Raw genomic sequence first — 21,407 nt, 5'->3', positions numbered from 1 at the left:
TGGTCAAAATTTTTTGTTGCGGTGTTGTGCACCACTTTCTGTGCTGAAGACAACCTTAATGTAGGGTAATGAATCTCATATTTTCTTCTAGTGTTGTAAATATGTACCTCATTGTTCATTTTGAACTGTAATGGATTATTTACAACAAACTTCATGAGGGAATAAGTATACTGTAAAGCAGTAGTCAGAATGCCCAACTTCTTAAACAGATGTCTACAAGATGATTGCGGATGAGCACCACATATTATTCTTACAGCACATTTTTGCGCAATGAAGACTTCTTTCTTAAAGATGAGTTACCCCAGAACATTATTCCATATGACATTACTGAATCAAAATAAGCAAAATATGTCAGCTTACTGATTTCTCTCTCCCCAAAATTTTCTATGATTCTAAGTGCAAATGTGGCTGAAATAAGTTGTTTAGGAGTTGCAAAATGTATTTTTTTCCAATTTAAATTCTCATCAATATGGACACCTAAAAACTTTGAAGTTTCCACCATATGTATTACTTCATAACCATGTGTTACTCTTGTCACTGGTGCAGTACCCTTAAAGGTGCAGAACTGAATACCCCAAGAGGTGCAGAACTGAATATGATGTGTCTTTGTGAAATTCAGGGTGAGACCATTTGCAGAAAACCAGTCAATGATACTTTTGAGAACTTTGGTCACCATTTCTTCCATTTATGTAAGTATACTGGGAATGATTACAATACTGGTGTCATCTGCAAAAAGAACTGATTCTGCTTGTTGTACATTAGATGGTAGATCATGTACATAGATGAGAAACAGTAGTGGACCTAAGACTGAGCCTTAGGGAACCCCATATGTGAGTTCGCCCCAGTCAGAATTATGTCCTTGATTATATTGCTTGAATTACTACTAGTACAACATTCTGGATTCTTTTGGTTAGATATGACATGATCCATTGGTTGGCTATACCATCAATCCCTTAAAACTTCAATTTATCTAAGGGTATACTATGATTCACACAATCAAATGGCTTAGATAGGTCACAGAAATTACCTACCAGTGCTGTTTTGTTATTTAATGCTTGTAATATCTGGTGTGTGAACATGTAAATTGCATTCTCAGTAGAGCAACCATTATGAAACCCAAACTGTGATTTCTTGAGGATATTATTGCTGCCAGGGTGAGATACTATTCTAGAATACATCACCTTCTCAAAAATTTAGGAAAATGTTGTCAGCAGTGAAATAGGTTGGAAGTTACTTATGTCTCTCTTATCATCTTTCTTAAAGAGGTGTTTAACAATGGCATATTTTAGCCTCTCTGGAAAGGTGCCTTGAATTAGTGATGCATTACATATTTCGTACAATACTGGACTTATCATGTGGGAACAAATCTTTAATACTCTTTTGGAAACACCATCAAAACCAGAAGAGCTTTTATTCTTGAGAGAATGTATGACCATCCTAATTCCAGAAGTAGAAGTTGGTGGTACTTTCATATGATGTAATTTTATGAGAGTTACTTCTTCAACATGTTGCTGTCATCTTTCTCTTGAAATGTTGGTCCCTATGCTTTCTACTACGTTTAAGAAATGATTATTAAATACATTTGCTACCTGTGACTTGTCATTTACAACCCTTCCATTCAATTCAATAGTAATGTTATCCTCTTCTGTTGTTGGTTGTTCTGTCTCTTGCTTCACTATATTCTATATTGCCTTAAGTCTGTTGTCAGATGTACTGATTTCTGACATTATGTGCGTGTTTCTTGATTTTTTATCATCTTTGTTATTAATTTTGAGTAGTTTTTGTAGTGCATAACTACTGCAGGGTCTCTACTTGTTCTTGCCAAAAGATACATTTCCCTTTTCCTATGGAAAGATACTTTAATCCCCTTAGTGACCCATAGCTTTTTACATGGCTGTTCAGTGTCCCTTTTGATTAGCTTATATCTACTATAGCAGCAACTTTCTTTAACTCTTAACTATGTTAGTGTTTTCAGGTTGCTTTATTATTCTGGTTGGGTCTTATGTAACCAGATAACTAGATAAACTAGCAGCCATGAGAGAAATGTGGGATCTATTTGTCTGTAACTGAATGTGTTACTATGCACCAGGTGAGAAGTCACTATTGACTAAATGATGGTTGATTTCATAGATGATGTAATATCAAAGCTTACATGCCTAGAAAACCATGATACTAAGGCACAAAAATAATTTGCACGTGTGACTCTCATACTAATTTTTTGTGTAATGCACAGGTAAGGAACAATGAAATGATGCACTGTCTGTCCCCATCAATTATATACTGATACAGAGACTTATTACGCCCATCCAAGGTTCAAATAATAATTCTGTGACTGATAGTTGGTTATGTTCTTGGAATTATGTGAAAAACTGACAGAAAATTATCTGACTGTGTTAGGTACTCTAAAAATGAATAAGCCGCATCTGTCCGCAGAATTTAAGCCAAATCAGAACAGTCAAGTAGGCACAGTACTTTTGCGTCATAATGATAACATGACAGTTTGTTCATAAATTTCTAAAAAATAATTCGGCAGTTGTGTTACTATCTACAACACACCATGATCAAGAAGCAAGCAAAGAAAATATGCCTGTGCAACGACTACTCTATCTAGATGAACCAGTAGATGGCCAATGATCATATTTTTTGCCGTAATGAACATTGGTGATAAAAACAGTGTTAATGATTTCAGGGCTCTTGAAAATTCTGAGGAAACAAATTCTAAAGAAGAACTAATGTAGCTTGGGAAAGCTCTAATTCACCCATAAGTGCAACACAGGGGTTTGAAATTTGTTCCTTGAGACTGCAAGCCATCATACACAAACTCTTACAGTCACATACACTTCAATGTGAACTTAGTGAAGAACACCAAGAAAACGTAGATTTGGCGTGTCCTACACAGGGGGGGCGGGGGGGGGGGGGGGGGAGTGGTTAATAACCTTGTCTCACCAAATACTATATTTTATTTTCTCATAATATTATGATTTATAAATAACATTTGTTTTTGTTGTATTTTTAACAACAAAAACAATCAATTTTTGACAGTGTAATGTCACTGGATAGATAAGAAATATACTCACCAAGTGGTGGCAGGAGAATACACACATAAAAGAAGATTATACTTATGCAAGTTTCTGGAGCAAGTGGCTCCATCTTTCAGCAGAAGAATTGAAGAGGAAAGAAGAGGGGTGCAGAAAAAGGATTGGAGACTTTTAGGAAAAGGGGTAGATTTCAGAAAACTCAGCCAGAACTATGGGTCAGGGGACACTTACCGGACAGGATAAGAAAGAAAGATAATTTGTTGTGTTTGCCCATACTCAGACAGAAAAACTGAAAATCAACGTGAAAAGGGAGTTATTTCTATTCCTAGTTTATTTGCCCATTTCCTATATGAGAATTCAGATTCTTAATAATTTTCTGTCACCATAAACTAGGTTGTATTTTGTCATAATATTACAGTTTATAAAACACTTGAATATTTTCCTACTTTATTAACTTTTTTATCTGGTTATTGTTCTGGTAGAATGATTATCAAACCGGGGACAGTATAGAGCAAACAAGAACCATGTCAAAGTCATGTTTGAGTTGAATATGTCCCAGAAAGTACCATGTGATGCAAATAATGTCACATCTTCATTTCCTGATTTCATACATCATGATAAATACAACAACAAAGCAAAAGTCTTTACTTCAGTCAAATATAAGTCCTTTATGTACAGTGGGAATGGATATTTTAACTCATCTCTACTTGCTCTAATTCTGCCATTCATATATAACAAAATAACATTCAATATGGGATCAGAAACAAGTAAGTTCCCGGTTTGTAACACATTTCCAGGCTCAATATTGCTTGCAACACTTGCAGTTCTGGTGGGTAGACATATTTTCAACTTGAGTTCTGGTGCATTGTTTATATGTTTTAGACCTTTTTAAATCTGTGTTTTTACCAAAGTAATAATTTGTTACATTGGCATTTCCATCTTCAGTGTCTTCAAAAAATCCATCTGAGGATGCTCCAGACACTGAATCATGATCTGTGGTAATAAATTGATTTTCTCTATCATCCCTTTCATCACATAAGTCGCTGAAGTGTGGACTATTGACAGTGGTCTCTATTTCAGCTTCTGTTAGGGGCCTGTTAGGTGGTTTTCACAAAGTTGTTGTGGTGAAAAAATAAACATCACTTATAGGTAGACTGTGTGATATGATTAGGAATGAATCCATACTTTTATGTAACCTGATACACAAACTAAAGTTAAATTTTTGAAAGATAAACTTACCAAGTAACAGAAAAAATGGCATACACATATGTGCTGGTGGGGTCCAAACAGTTAAAAATTGCGATATTTCACCTTTGAGCACCAATAATGCACTCTGGTTCCTGCAATGGTTAAATGGCAACATACACCAAAATTATGAGAAGCCTCAACAACATCTGGCAGTTACCTTGAGAAATGTTATTAAAAACATTGTGGAGGGGATTTACAGACCACACCAGCATGGTTACACATTAATCTAGAGGCTCTCCTTTTAATTTATGAGGTTACAGTTAGCTGGTGTATGCTGAAATATAATTAAGCAATTCATTGTAATATACAGATCAAGTTTCTATGACTTCATTGCATACTGTTACTGTATACCATGATCCTATTCATGTCTGTGAAGGTTCTTTTTCTTGGTGGGATTTACTAAACATGATGAGTAACTTTGATTTGAGACCAAGGCCTCAAAAAATAGTTATCTGTAAATGTGAAGCTGGCAATTTTTTGTTCTATATATACTATTTATTGAGATAAGTTGCATTATAGTTATATCCTCTACCATCTCAAGATCAAAGTATAGAATGAGGTGTGTGATACCATTCATTTACTTGAGATGCTGAGGCAATCTTTGATGAAACAATAATTCATTTTTACATATATGATACCTAATCTCTGTACTCTGCACCAGCTACACTGGGTTTATTCAGATAGCAAATCCTTGATCAGGTCCAATGTTACCAAACTGCTTGTTCTGTGACTGTATTCTAAGGAGTTTGAAATTGATTTGAGATTTTTGAGCTGCCTAACCACTGCATTTTTGATGCATACAATATGGAATGTTACAGTTCATCTGAGTTCAGCATTGGTTCTTAATATAGCATATGCTCATACTTTTGTGAATGTCATATATAGAAAATCTCAATATTATTTCCATATGCAGATCTTTGAAGCATTGATCTAATTATAATTAACCAGGAGACAATAAAAGTAGAAAGAGACATTCTGTGATGGCTGGAGTGGCCAAGCGGTTCTAGGCGCTACAGTCTGGAACCGCACGACTGCTACGGTCACAGGTTTGAATCCTGCCTTGGGCATGGATGTGTGTGATGTCCATAGGTTAGTTAGGTTTAAGTAATTTTAAGTTCTAGGGGACTGATGACCTCAGCAGTTAAGTCCCATAGTGATCAGAGCCATTTGAACCATTTAGACATTCTGTCTATTGCACCCTAAAGTCTTTTTTTTGTCATCAGTCTTCTGACTGGTTTGATGCAGCCCACCATGAATTCCTCTGCTGTGCTAACCTCTTCATCTCAGAGTAGCACTTGCAACCTACGTCATCAATTATTTGCTGGATGCATTCCAATCTCTGTCATCCTCTATGGTTTTTGCCCTCTATAGCTCCCTCTAGTACCACAGAAGTCATTCCCTCATGTCTTAATCCATATCCTATTATCCTGTCCCTTCTCTTTATCAGTGTTTTCCACATATTCTTTTCCTCTACAATTCTGCGCAGAATCTCCTCATTCCTTACCTTATCAGTCCACCTAATTTTCAACATTTGTCTGTAGCACCACATCTCATATGCTTCGATTCTCTTCTGTTCCGCTTTTCCCACAGTCCATGTTTCACTACCATAAAATGCTGTACTCCAGGTGTACATTCTCAGAAATTTCTTCCTCAAATTAAGGTCAATATTTGATATTAGTAGACTTCTCTTGGCCAGGAATATCCTTTTGCCATTGCTGGTCTGCTTTTGATGTCCTCTTTGCTCCATCAGTCCTGATGTTAAGTTTCTCATTGTTCTCATTTCTACTACTTCTCATTACCTGCATCTTACTCTGTACTCATTAGACTGTTCATTCCATTCAGCAGATCATGTAATTCTTCTTTACTTTTACTCAGGACAGCAATGTCATCAGCAAATTTTATCATTGATACCCTTTCACCTTGAATTTTAATTCCACTCCTGAACCTTTTTTTTATTTCCATCACTGCTTCCTCGATGTACAGGCTGAACAGTAGGGGCAAAATGCTACATACTTGTCTTACACTCTTTTTAGTATGAGCACTTCATTCTTGGTCATCCACTCTTATTATTCCCTCTTGGCTGTTGTACATATTGTATATGACCTGTCTCTCCCTATAGCTTACCCGTGCTTTTCTCAGAATTTCAAACATCTTGCACCATTTTATGTTGTCAAACGCTTTTCCAGTTCAATAAATCCTATGAACATGTCTTGATTTTTCTTTAGTCTTGCTTCCAGTATTAACCGCAATGACAGAATTGCCTCTCATGTACCTTTACCTTTTCTAAAGCCAAACTGATTGTAATCTAGCACATCCTCGATTATCTTTTCCATTCTTCTGTATATTATTCTTGTAAGCAACAATGGATGCATGAGCTGTTAAGCTGATTGTGCTGTAATTCTCGCACTTGTCAGCTCTTGCTGTCATCGTAATTGTGTGGATATTGCTTTTCTGGAACTCAGATGGTATGTCACCAGACTCATACATCCTACACACCAATGTGAATAGTCATTTTGTTGCCACTTCCCCAAAATGACTTAAGAAGTTCTGATGGAGTGTTATTTATCCCTTCCATCTTATTTGATCTTAAGGCCCCCAAAGCTCTTTTAAATTCTGATTCTAATACTGGATCCCCTATATCTTCTAAATCAACTCTTGTTTCATCTTCTATCACATCAATCAAATCTTCCCCCTCATAGAGGCTTTCAATGTATTCTCTCCACCTATCTGCTCTCTCCTCTGCATTTAACAGTGGAATTCCCATGGCACTCTTAATGTTATCACCCTTGCTTGTAGTGTCATGGATGGTTGTTTTGACTTTCCTGTTGCTGAGTCTGTCCTTCTGACAATCATTTCTTTTTCAATATCTTCACATTTTTCCTGCAGCCATTTTGTCTTAGCTTCCTTGCACTTGCTATTTATTTCATCCCTCTGCGACTTGTATTTCTCTAATCCTGAGTCTCCCACAACATTTTTGTACCTCCTACTTTCATCAATCAGATGAAATATTTCTTCTGTTACCCATGGTTTCTTCGCAGTTACCTTCTTTGTACCTATGTTTTCCTCCCTAGCTTCTGTGATGGCCATTTTTAGAGATGTCCATTCCTCTTGAACTGTACTGCCTACTAAGCTATTTCTTATTGCTGTATCTATCTTTTTAGAGAAGTCCATTCGTCTTGAACTGTACTGCCTACTGAGCTATTCCTTATTGCTGTATCTCGTAATTCTGTAGCACTTCCCATGTCACTTGGCCTTTTCCAAGTATACCTCCTCTTCTTGTGATTATTGAACAGAGTATTTGCTATTACTAGCTGAAATTTATTACAGAAGTCAATTAGTCTTTCTCCTGTCTCATTCCTTGTCCCAAGCCCATATTCTCCTGTAACTGCTTCTTCTACCCCTTCCCCTACAACTGTGTTCCAGTCCCCCATGACTATTAAATTTGCATTTCTCCCTAAGTACTGTATTACCCTGTCAATATCTTCAAATATTTTCTCTGTCTATTCATTATCAGCTTGCAAAGTCAGCATCTATACCTGAACTATCATTGTCGTTGCCAGTTTTCTGTTGAATTTTGATAAGAACAACCCTATCACTGAACTGTTCACAGTAACACATTCTCTGCCCTAATTTCCTATTCATAACATATCCTACTCCCATTATACCATTTTCTGCTGCTGTTGATATTACCCTATACTCACATGACCAAAAATCCTTGTCTTCTTTCCATTGCACTTCACTGACCCCTACAATATCTAGACTGAGCCTTTGCATTTCCCTTTTCAGATATTCTAGCTTCTCTACCACAATCAAACTTCCGGCATCCCATGCCCCAACTCATAGAACAGTATCCTTTCACTGGCTAATCAATCTTTTTCTCATAGCCATTGCCCCATTGGCAGTCCCCTCCCCAGAGATCCAAATGGGGACTGCTCCGGAATCTTTTGCCAATGGAGAGATCTTCATGACACTTCTTCAATTACAGGCCACATGTCCTGTGGATACACGTTACGTGTCTTTAATGCTGTATTTTCCATTGCTGTTAAGTCTATAATAGTTTATTTAAGCAAGCATACTCTTATGGTTGTATGAAAAAAAAGGAAGCATTTCTTGTAGGCTTTCACTTGTCGTTAATGTTGAGCATGTCATTTACACTGATTTTTGAGCCATTGTGCATGAGCGTAAAATTTCCGTATGAAGAGCAACACTGACAGGCATAAACAAAGTCATTGACCATTATTTCTTTTGTCGTTAGAGTGCATATCATGTCATAAAGTGTCTCGCCCCAAAGAGACAGAGAATGAAATGGAAATTTCAAGTGGATGATATTTGCTTGTGCCTGGTAGTGGAGAGAGTGCAGACATCTTCCATGTTGCTAAGTATTATGAAGTGTTCCTCACACAATAATGAATAACATTGTATCACCACTAAAATATGCCCACGCACAGTGTGGAAGAGAGGTTTTCACCTTCCATATCTATTCACAGAGAGGCATATGAAGGTTGACTGAACTTCATTGACAGATGGAACACAGTGGAGGTTGACACACCAAATAGCTCAAAACTGGGCAGCCCTCTGATGTATAGTACCTGACCAAAAGTTTTCAGACATCTCTGTGTAAAACAAAATTTAACACTAATGTTATGAGAGACAAAATTTTTAACTTCTACAAAAATGTAAACACCACACAGTAATTATGCCTCAGGCCTCTTCCAACTGTCAAACTTCTGCCTACCAGGCAGTAAAAAGACTGATCTATGATAATGAGCCATGTAATCAGATTAGTCCTGATGATGATGCTGCTTTTTTATTCAAGCAACTCCTCATTTGGCCTTGTGGGAGTGACTGAACCCCATTCTGGACTTCTCTCTTCTTTTAAGTTTTATAGCTACTGAATTATGATGGTCTCCAAGTGTGCAGCAAAAAACTTGAACCTTACCTTATTTACACGTTTGCTTGCTTTTGGTATGGTAGGGCAGATGTTTCCAATAATTTTTCTGTTTCATTCTGTTCACAAGAATCAAAATCCCAAATCTTTCAGAATTTCTGATTTATGTTGCATGTACATATCATATAAACTGAGATAAATATTTATAGCCTTTTGCTTGAAGTTGATCTGCAGCTCCTATCGGATTCTGTACCAAATTTTGTGGATGAGTTAGCCCTCCTTTTAACCACAATATACTATAGTTCCATAGAACAAAATATCATAATAACAGGAAGGCAGCAAAGAACACACACATTTACAAAACTACTGACTAAATCCTTGACACCCATTTTTTGTAAAATCTTGGAAAATTTTCAGGCTTAGGTGTAATGGAGTACCTCATAAAGAATGACCTCCTCCATACCAACCAGCAAGGATTCTGAGAACATCAATCATGTGAAACCCAGCTTCCACTTTTCTCACATGCTATCCTAAAAGGTGTGGATCAATGCAGTCAGGTACTACACATATACTTATTATCAAAAGTATAATCATATGACACATCAATTTGTGACCGAACTCATGTTTTCTTGGTAGGGAGGCTGCAGCTTATTAATTTGGATGGAGGGTCATCAACAAATGTAGAAGTGACTTCAGATGTGCCCTGGGAAGTGTGTTGGGACAACTGTTGATCATGATAGGTATTAATGATCTTGCAGACAACATAAGTAGTAACCTCAGGTTTTCTACCAGTGATGCAGTTATCTATAATTAAGTTTTGTCTAAAAAAAAGCTGCACAAATGTTCAGTCATATCTTGATAAGTTTTCAAAGTGGTCCAGAGACTGACAACTTGCTTTACATGTTCAGAAATGTAAAACTGTGCAATTCATAAAATAAAAGTGCATCATAATCTGACTACAATATCAATGATTCATAACTGGAATTGGTCAACTCCAGCCTTAATGTAACAGTTTGATGGGATATGAAATGGAATCATCAGACAGGCTCACTCACAAGGAAAGTAGATCACAGACTCTCATTCATTGGTAGAATATTAGGGAAATGTAGTCAATTGAGAAAGGAAATTGCTTATGAAACTCCTGTGTTACCCATCCCAGAATGCTGATCTAGCATGTGGTATGTGTACCAGTTATGAATAACAGGTGATTTTGAATGTATACAGAGAAGGGCAGAACAAATGGTATCCCACAGGAGAATCTTGTGGAGATGCAGAAGAAACTAGCATTGTATCACACTTCTACCTGTGAGGTAAGCTGAGTGAGTAATTTATCTTTGGTCAAGTGCCCTATCAGAATATCTTCCTGCCATAAACCAGAAGGCACACCTACCTGCCTCAGTTTAAAAGATAGTCAATTATTATCTTGGATAAATCTCTATCTGTAAGTGCCTAGGGATCTTAATGAAGTTCATTTATACATCTCACCATGCTTACTTCTCTTTTTTTCTGGTAACCAGATACTGTGCAAATTAACTCCCTCTTAAACACACCTACCATGAAATTGCATATCATGTTGCTTACTTCAGGACTGGAGTTCTGCAACACCTGGCTTACTGTTGGTGTTTGCAAAAGTGGCTGGGCAATGCACTCTCTCCAATACACATGTGAGTAAGGGAAAACTAGTGTTTTCATTAGTAACAGATGTTTATTGTTAGGACATTCAAAAGAGATTTGTCATTTAAAAGGAAACACAATTTACTTAGAAGTGCAGTGGGTTCCTAAAACAGTATGAGGTGTGGCTACAGAATAATGGGACTAGTGCTGCAAACATTTTATTCCAAAAACATACATATTTAGTTATTGTTGCCTTCAGTATACTTCCATCCTCTATTCTTACAATGCTCCATGTGAATTTTCCATTGATGGAAACAGTGCAGCAAGTCTTCCTCTGTGAGCCCCTTGATAAAGTGTGCTGCTTTCCCTTTCAGTGCTTCGGTGGACTGAAATCTTGTTCCTTTTAATACAGTTGGGAATTTGGGGAATAGATAAAATCCACATGGTGCTACATAAGGTGAATAAGGTGGGTGATCTAACACTGGGATGCTGTACTTTGCTAGAAGCCTCTTAACATTCTCTGCAGCATGAGCCAGTGTGTTGTCTTGATGCAGAACCCACAGCTTATTCTTCCATAATTTGAGTCATTTTTTCTTATTTTCTCATGGAGTAGACCAAGAACCTCAAGACTGTAATGTTGATTAATGATTAATAGTCTGACCTCAGGAACACAGTAAAAACACACAATTCCATGATTACTGAAAAAAAAAGAAATCATGTTCGTTTTTAATCTTGATTTGCTCTTGCTGAAGTTGAACCCTTCCAATACAGGGATTAGTACTTAGTTTACGGGTTATAAGTGAAAAACCAAGATTTTGTCAGATGTTAACATTTTTTCCAAGACATTAGGATCATTTTAAAAGGTACTGAAAGTGTCAGTACAAAGATTTTCATGAGCTTCTTTTTGTTTGATGGTGATAATTCTCAGCACTGGTTTCACACACACTTTTGTCATGTTAAATTTGTTATGTAAACTTTACGTTACACATTCTTTGTCAATTCCTGCAGTTTCAGCAATTGATTGAACACTGAACCGATGGTCATATTGAATTAGATTCCCTTCTGTTTTGACATTTCATCCATTTTTTATGTGGAAGGGCATCCCAGGTGTGAGTCATTTTCAATGTCTTCTCACAGCTATCTTTGAAATCCATGAATCACTCAGAAACTTGTGTACTAGTAGGAGATAAGCAGTCTTCTCCATACACTTCTTTCAGTCAAGGGTAGGTTTCAGTAAAAGTTTTTCCAGGTTTCATGTGATACTTCACATTTCATTGCTCATTTCATTTTTACAACAAAACCAAGTAACAGCTCTTACACAAATTAAGGCCATGGCCACACTGATTTGTGTACAGACACCAGACATACCAGATTCTACTGAGGAGTCTTTACACTTTACAGCTATTGGTTGATCATCTTGGGCACATGTGAAGGCCTGCTTACTCTAGGACAGCATCAGTCCCATTATTTTATAGGTCCACCTTGTACATAAAGTGCAAAGAGCTTCCTCAATTACACTTGAGACTGGCACCAAATCAGAGAGAGTCAAACTGACCTGTATAGTGCTAAGCATGTATTTTTCGAGACATGCTTGGCCACTTGGTATAAATTTCTATACCTCTTGGAATCCACTGACAACTATTGGTACTGCTTACTTTAATCCTGGTTCTGCATACATAGGCTAGGTCTTACATATTGATTCTAAACTCATGAAATATCACCAGATATTGGAGCACTTTCAGCAGAATGTTTTACATCATGACTCTTTGGCTATCAGAGGTACAAGTACTGTCACCAAGAAGGCACAAACATACTTTTTTGTGTTTTGAGGCAAGTTGCAGAGCTGTGTTGCCCTCTCTACACCAAGGGGTGGTGTTATATCAGCTGTTAGAATTATTTCCAATGCTGGAGCTGACCTCAGTGCAATACTTTATGATACAACACCATGATAAGGTGGTAGCTTTGCATAAGCTATTGTAGGGACTAGCTTCAAAATATCAATATCAGCCACATTGTTTTTCTGTTGAGCACTCTAACACATACATCAGTTGAGTGCCTTTAGCAAGCCTTCTTCCCAAAACCAGGAATCGCTTCTGCTGACAGCTTTGCTTAAGTAATGAGCAGTTACTGTTTTGAATAAATGTCTCTGTAAGTACATATGAATCCTCATAAAGTTAATTTATGTACCTTACCATATCTTCTTCTCTCCAACCATTAATGGTGTGTTTGTAAAATATAAAAATTATGCATACGGTTTTGCGTCTTCACCCTCCCCCCCCCTCACACACACACACACACACACACACACACACACACACACACACACACACACACACACACACACACACATACACACACACTAAAGTAAGCAGACAGTCCTACTCTTGCAGTGAAGGAGTACTTGCAAGGAAACGGCATCATAAATTAAGGTTTCAGTAGAAGTATTACTGTGCAAATGTTATGGAAGCATCCAGATGTAGAACCTGACCTTGAAATCTACACCTTCCCAGCAAGAAATGCTGTAAAGTTGGCCATATTTGCTTTCAGTGTCGTTTTTCATTAATGTAAGTGTCAAGATTGTGTATTAATAGTCTGCAACTTTTTCATTCCAGACCAGAAAGCTATTGCTTATCTGAATTAAATTATAGTACTCCAAACTTCATTCTGTGCTGGGCTTTGTCCTTGAGAAAGAGATGAAGTTAACTTTATCTGAGGGTGGTACCAAAGCCAAAGGAAAGTCAACAACTCATCTATAGCTGACTGATGTGTGACACACAGAACCATGCAGTGGCCCCTTTTTGAATATTTCTTTCCAGCACTGTTTTTGACACATTATTCATTAGCAACTCATGCTACCCAACTTCACTGTTATTTGTTTTCTGTTGTGTGTTTCTATGCACTATGCATCAGTCATCTGTAGGTGAATGGTTGCCTTTCTTTATTTTACATATTATACATTCTGGAATTTCTAATTTTGTGAAAATGTTTCTGTATAAATTTTCTGGCAGACTATCTGAAGAAAAAACTGGTAATTGATTTACTCATGCAGACAGTTATCTATCTAAGTAGAGCTCAGGGAAACTATAGCATAATCATAGATAATACCTTCATAAATTGTTCTCTTGTGGATGGACACAGTGTGAGAAAAATTAATATTGGCCTGTGAGTTTATGATGCACAGATAGTAATACTGGGAAGAATGAAGGCAGAGTCATATCCAAAAGTAATAAACAAGATGCAGACATTTAAATCCAAACTCAAGAAGTCTACAATACAGACAACTTCAACAACAAATATCATACATTTCCACAAACTTTTATCAGTCTCTTTGATAGCTATTTCTTATTTAAAATTATACATGTAAATATGCAATACTAACAAGAAAAATGCTTGGGTAACTACTGGCATTAGAATATCATGCAGGAAGAAATTGGAACTTTTTCATCATATGTAGAGCAGACACAACCAAGTTACAGAATTTAACCACAAACAATAATGCAAAGTGCTGAAGAATGTCATCTGACTGGGAAAAACAATGGATTATACCAAGAGAATTGGAAGCTTTCAGAACAAAATTAAAATGATATGGTAAACTGTGAAAGAGATATCTGAGAAAAACGTGCATGCTCAAGGAAATGTTTAATTATCCACCATAGTTGAGGAAAATATGTAATAATCTTTTCCTGTCAGTAGCTGGTATGTTAAATCAAAATTTATTTGTTACAGGTAAATTTGCAGAACTCTTAGAAAATGATCTTCTGATACCATGAAAAAGGAAAGGAAAAATGAAATTGAATCATTATTAAATATCTAAAGAGCAAAGACTCCCATAGCTACGATCAAATATCAAGTAAAATTATGAAGATGAGTGCACCATATATTAATTGTGTGCTCAGTGATGTCTGTAAAGTTTCTTTCAGGTTTGGTCAATGCCCTGCCAGACTGAAACACTTATTAGTGAAACCAAATTTTAAGAATAGAGAAAGAGAAAATGTTGACAATTAGTGGCAAGTTTCTTTGCTATTAGCATTGTCATGAGTTTTTGAGAAAGAAATGTGTGAGTGAGTCATGGCACATCTTAATAATGGTACTCATAATTTGTTTCATACTTTCAGTTTACGCATAGCAAACAAGTACTACAGAAAATGGAATTGATAGTTTCTTGTATGAGGCACTATCAGTGCTAAACGAGAGGCTGATAGCAGGTATTTTCTGTGATTTAACAAAAGCAATTGATTGTGAGGGCTATAAAATGGTTTTGCACAAGTTGTAATATTATGGCATTAAGAGCAAAGTGTAACACTGGCTCACCTCAGTCTGGAACATAGGTTGCCGAATGTAGTCCTCTACCATCAATAAGCAGTGAAGAAATTTCAATCTGACCTGGGTAAATGAAAGTAGTTGGTGGCACAAAGTTCTGTTCAGGGCCTGTTGTTTTTCTTGATATATATCAGTGACCTGCCATTAAATGTGACAGATGTTTCAAATGCTTTTATCTCTTTGCCAATGAGACACGTGTTGTTGTGAAATATGTGGAATGGTCTAGCTAGGAGGGTAGCCCGTACAGTCAGCATAAGGTTTGTAGAGAACAGATTAATGCTTGGCTACAACCACATGCAATGTAAACAGCTTCTGACATAGATCTCTTGTAAAGGGAATTTTTGTTGTTTCAGTAAGCGAAATAAATCATTTAAAATTTTTAAACAAAGGTATATGAAAAGCTTTCATAGAACTGTCATGTTCAGGACCTTGTACAGAAACCGAATGCTACTAAAAGTAATCTCCTTTGTATTTATCACTGAAAAACAATGACCTGTTCACTTTTTTTACTTTCACTTAATTACCACCTACAGTATCATATCTTGGGGCAGATTGGTACACACTCATAAGAATATTCTTAGCCATGAAAAGGGAAGTGAAGCTGATATGCAGTGTCATTTTGCCAACTTCGTGTCACCCATTGTTCAGGTGTCTTTAAGCTATAGCTCTGCCTTGTCAGTGCATATGCTCATTCACATGATTTGTTGTTGACAATTCAGAAGCAACAGCAACATTCATTCTATGAAGATTACACAGAAGAACAATTTGTACTTGGATAACACTTCCTTAAGCACTGAATACGGACTGTTCAGAAAAGTTCAATTTTCAATAGGCTTCCATCATTGTGCTTTTATTATCTTTCTTGTTACCACATACTGTGGTTTTCCTGGATTTTTACGTTTTTTATAGTAGTTGTTTTCTTACACAGTTTCTCATCTTTTCTGGTTTGCCCATTTTAATCACTGTGAAGACCGACACTAACAACTTAGTGTATGTCTCTTTGATAGCTATTTATTATTTAAAATTATACTGGTAGATATGCAATACTAACAGGAAAAATGCAGGCTGTTATCGGTAGGTTCAAACAACTTGTGAGTGTTACAGCGATGCTTCAGGAACTTGAATGGGAAACCTTAGAGGGAAGGTGATATACTTTTTCAGGAACACTATTGAGAAAATTTAGAGAATTGGCATTTGAAGCTGACTGCAAACATTTCTACTGCTGCCAGTATGCATTTCAAGTAAGGACCATAAAGATATGTTACTAGGAATTAGGGCTCATACAGAGGCATATAGATAGTCATTTTTTCCTCACTCTATTTGTGAGTGCAACAGGAAAGGAAATTACTAGTAGTGGTACAGGGTAGCACCACACCATGGCTTGTGGACTGTGTGTGTAGATGTAGCCAAAGAATACAAAAGTATGAAGACTTTACTTTTTGGAAATAACTGAGCTTAAGGATTAAGACCTTGGAATTTCTTAACTTTATTGTGTTACACTGGAAGATTACATAAATGAAAGTTTTTAATTTTTAATAGTTATCTTTTTCTTATAACAAATGTAAGTTCTGCAATGACGTTCAGTTTTATCACATTACTGCCCCAAATTCTGTGATGCCTGCAGGATACTAAGAAGAAAATGCACTGGTATTGTGAATCAGTGGCTTAGAATCTTTAGTAAATAAGAGTTAAATTGTCATTCGCAACTATGTTTCCTGTGATTGTTATTACATTTTCTTTAGTCATGTGCTTTGTTTGCTGCACAACATTCTTATGGATTTTGACATGTTGTTTTATATATTTCTCTACAAGGATGAAGTGAAGTGTTTTTCAAGCATTTGATCAGCAACCTTTTCTTTCCACTTGAAATCTTTCTGTGTATGCCATTCACAATTTTCTTTTTGATTAATGTGTTGTAGCAGAAGAGGAAATGCAATATAAAATTAGGCTATTCTTACATTTCTTGCGGACCACTTGTCTCACTGCCTGAAAGCTTCATCCTGTTTTTCTGTGGCTAGGATATGTTTGAAGATTTTTAGGTGTTTACCACTCAAGGAGCTATATATTGATGGGTACAATTTGAAGAAAGTCAATATTTGTTCCACAGAAACATGTAGTAAGAATAAGATTTCATTCAGAACTGGTACATCAATAATGTTTTTGATGCACATATTAACATTTTCAAATCTCAGCATTTGAAGAAACTCACATTTCTTTTTGCATTAATCTACCCAGTAGGTCATCATAATCAGTACAGTACTGGCATTTCTTTCAGATTTTTTGAATTGTACTGTATAAATATATATGGTTTACAGCCATCAGAAACTGCACTATGTCTAGAATGTCATGTTATACTCAGCAAATCTTGTGCTTTAGTATCCATGTGAATATTATCTCTAGAAATTCTCCTTTTACATGACTTGATAAATTTGAGTAGAACATTTTGCAGTTTCAGTTTGTTCATTACAATCAACATCTAAAGACTAAAGTTGATAACAAAGTAGCATTTAGTTGTGAAAATCATTTTGACAGACTGGATACAGGTTTTGGCCTCATAAAATTTCAAATTTTTTTAGCTTTCTCAATACAGCTAATCTTAATTTGTTAAAGGTACCAAAGCCCTTTTCATTGGCATGATTTGTTTTTAGAACAGGATTGCAACAGTGCTTTTGCAAAAGCAAATTTACTGAATTTCTTTCAGAGTCATAACCAGAGCATGGTTTCAACAATCTTTTGATCAGTTTGGAATTCATTCAGTGACTGGAATCCTTTTTTGTAATAACTGAAAAATTTGATGGTACTGTGTATTGCCCAAAATCCAGTTGTGCAATGTGGTAGGTCATGGACAGCATCTGGATCCATATGTCCTACACAGAACAATTTTAATTAGATGCAACTGTGCTACAGCACCCTGAAGATGCCCGATAAATTAAATCACACTCTTTCTCTAACAGGATTGAGAAATAACTTAAGAAAAGATTTTTCACTGTGTCCTTGGGCCAAAGAGCTACTAATTATGGCTTATAATTTAAAATAAGACTACCAGTCACCTACAGATGATTGTGCAACTGTCCTTCTTCATGTACTATACACAAATACTGATGTAATGTTGTTCAGTACACTGTCCATAGTAACCAACAGAAATATCTGCACTTACAACTGTTATGCTGCGTGTGTGAATGCGTCCATATTTTAAGAAGAAAATCACCTATAGGTGAATGATAGCTCGTTCACCTCTTAGAATTAACTTCATCCTGGATTTACACTGTCAAAATAGTTTCTTTGTTATCTGCATCTGGATCTATACACATACTCCACAAACCACTGTACAGTGTATGGTGCAGGCCACCATGTACCACTACTAGTCATTGACTTTCCTATTGAACTCATAAATGGAGGGAGGAAAAAATGACTGTCTATATGCCACCATACAAACCATAACTTCTCTTATCTAAACTTCATGATCCTTATGCACTTAAATAGTGGCAACTACTTATTCACAACCAATACAAAAGAGTTACATGTTTCTACCTGTTACTGTCCTTCAAAGTAGTCACCAGCATTGTGTAGAACCCATTGCCATTGATGTGGAAGGCATAGTATACTGGTAGCAGAGCCTGTTCTGTTGATGGTGTGAATGGAGTGGTCTACTGCCTGTCGAATCTCTGGAACAGTTCTGAAGCGAATGCCTTGAAGGGGTTCCTTCATCTTTGGAATCAAATCAAAGTCACAAGGACTTAAGTCTGAGGAGTATGGTGGATAGTACATTACTTCCCAGTCCCATCAACCGAACAGAGCAGCAACAAATGGTTGAAATGGCTCTGTGCACTATGGGACTTTACTTCTGAGGTCATCAGTCCCCTAGAACTTAGAACTACTTAAGCCTAACTAGCCTATGGACATCACACACATCCATGCACGAGGCAGGATTCGAACCTGTGACCATAGCGGTCACGTGGTTCCAGACTGTAGTGCCTAGAACCGGTGAGCCACTCCGACCGGCCAGAGAGCAGCAACTGCTTGTGCTGTATGCGCCTGCGCATTGTCATGTAAAATGATGGGTGGGTTGCACAGAAAGTGTCGCTGCTTCCTTTGCAAAGCTGGTCACAGGTGATGCTCTAAAAATGAACAGTAATACTGTGCATTGATGGTCTGCCATGGAGGAATTTAATGCATTAGGAGAACACCATCAGAGTCGTACATGAGAATCACTGTAACTTTAGACCGCTCCATTCGCACCATCAACAGAGAAAGCTCTGCTATTTGTATATTACACCTTCCACATTACTGGCAATGGGTTCTACACAACACTGGTGATGACTTTGAAGGACAGTAACAGGTGCAAACATGTAACTCTTTTGTATCGGTTGTGAATAAGTAGTTGTCACTATTTTAGTTCCAACCCTCGTATGCTGATGACAGTAGAATCATTCTGTAGTCAGCTTCAAATGTCTGTTCTCTAAATTTTCTCAATAGTGTTTCATGAAAGTAATGTTGTCTTCCATCCAGGGATTTCTATTTGAGTTCACAAAGCATCTACAAAACACTCACATGTTGATCAAACATATCAGTAACAAATATAGCAACATGCTGCTTAATTGATCCAACGTCTTCCTTTAAAGTGATCTGGTAGACACCAAACACTCAAGCAGTACTCGAGAATCAGTTGCACAAGTGGTCTATATGTGCTCTCTTTGGCAGATGAGCTACAATTTCCTTACACTCTCTCGATAAACTTAAGTCAAACTTCAGTTTCCTTACACTCTCCCGATAAACTTAAGTCGAACATTCACCTTCCCTACTACTGCCCTTACATGCTTCTTCCATTTCATATCACTTTGCAGTGTTACAGCAGCAACCATTAATACTGTATTTGAGCATTAAAGGACTGTTTTTCTACTCATATGTATTAACTAACACTTTTCCTACATTTAGAGTTAGATGCCATTCATCACACCAAATAGAAACTCTAAGTTAACCTGTATCCTTCTAGTCACTCAGTGACAGCAATTTTCTGTATATTACGGCATCATCAGTAAACAGTTGCAGACTACTGATTGTCCTACCCATCAGATCACTTACGTGTATAGAGTATATGGAGATCACTTATGTATATAGAGTTATGATTAGATACAAATAAAATTAAAATGTTGCTAAATATAAAAAAATTATCAAACCTTAAATGCAACAACAGTCTGCAAATGTTTGACAGTAGTATTTTCAAGTTTAGTTTTTTAACCTTACCCAGATGGTCTCCAAAACTAAATGAAACCTCTTCTAGCACAAAAAATGTGCTTTTTACAATGAAACAAAAATAACAAGAAAAGAGACTGATAATATTTAGCAATACAACATCAAAATACACATGAAATTGATTCAGAAAATCTATATGACATGATTATGTAATAATAACATCTAGAATACTCACAAATAACTGCTGTAATTTGATAGAATTAATAACAGGTAATTTATCTGCAGCATTACTAAAGGACACTCACATTTTTTGATTGTCAGTATATTATTGCAACCATAAAATGAAGAAAATAAATTATGATAGTTTTGAAACCAACTTTTAATGTATGTAGCAATAAAAAATGTGACACAGTCTTGAAAGGCTAACAATGTAAAGAGGACAGAACATTGTACATCAAATGCAGATATCCTGCTAACATTACTGCTGTTTTGTTCTAATCCATTTTAAATCTGGACAAAACCATTGTTCAATTAACACAACTTTGCCATCCACATTGAGTGTTTTATACCTTGAGCTCAAATTTTGCACAGCTTAGCTTCATCCTGTAGGCATCATCAGTAAACAGTTGCAGACTACTGATTGCCCTACCCATCAGATCACTTACGTGTATAGAGTATATGGAGATCACTTATGTATACAGAGTTATGATTAGTGGCAAAACTTCATTCACCATGTAGTGGTAGATGGGGATGTTTCTTGAAATTGGGCAACTTGGTGCAGAATGACCCATATATGAATTTTCAAATTTCGCTGTTAAATTTCAGGTAGTAAAACAACTTGAAAAAGCAAGACTTTCAAAAATGACAAGTAATTCAAGAAAATTATGTTTTTAACAAACAAAACTTTTCAATAGCTGACTGAGGGCTAGCCCTTGTGGATGGGCTGGTGGCCTGACCAGCTGCAGGGAACATTGCTACCAGGCAAAGGCACCATTCATAGGCTGACTGTACCTATTGCCAACACACATTTTGATACTGTTTGTGAGTTCATAGGTAGTATTCACAAACCGCAGAATATCAAGTGAGGCATGAAAGGACAGTAAAGA

This window comes from Schistocerca americana, chromosome X (genome assembly GCF_021461395.2).
Source record: "Schistocerca americana isolate TAMUIC-IGC-003095 chromosome X, iqSchAmer2.1, whole genome shotgun sequence".
Taxonomy (NCBI): domain Eukaryota; kingdom Metazoa; phylum Arthropoda; class Insecta; order Orthoptera; family Acrididae; genus Schistocerca; species Schistocerca americana.
This window is presented reverse-complemented; position numbering follows the sequence as displayed.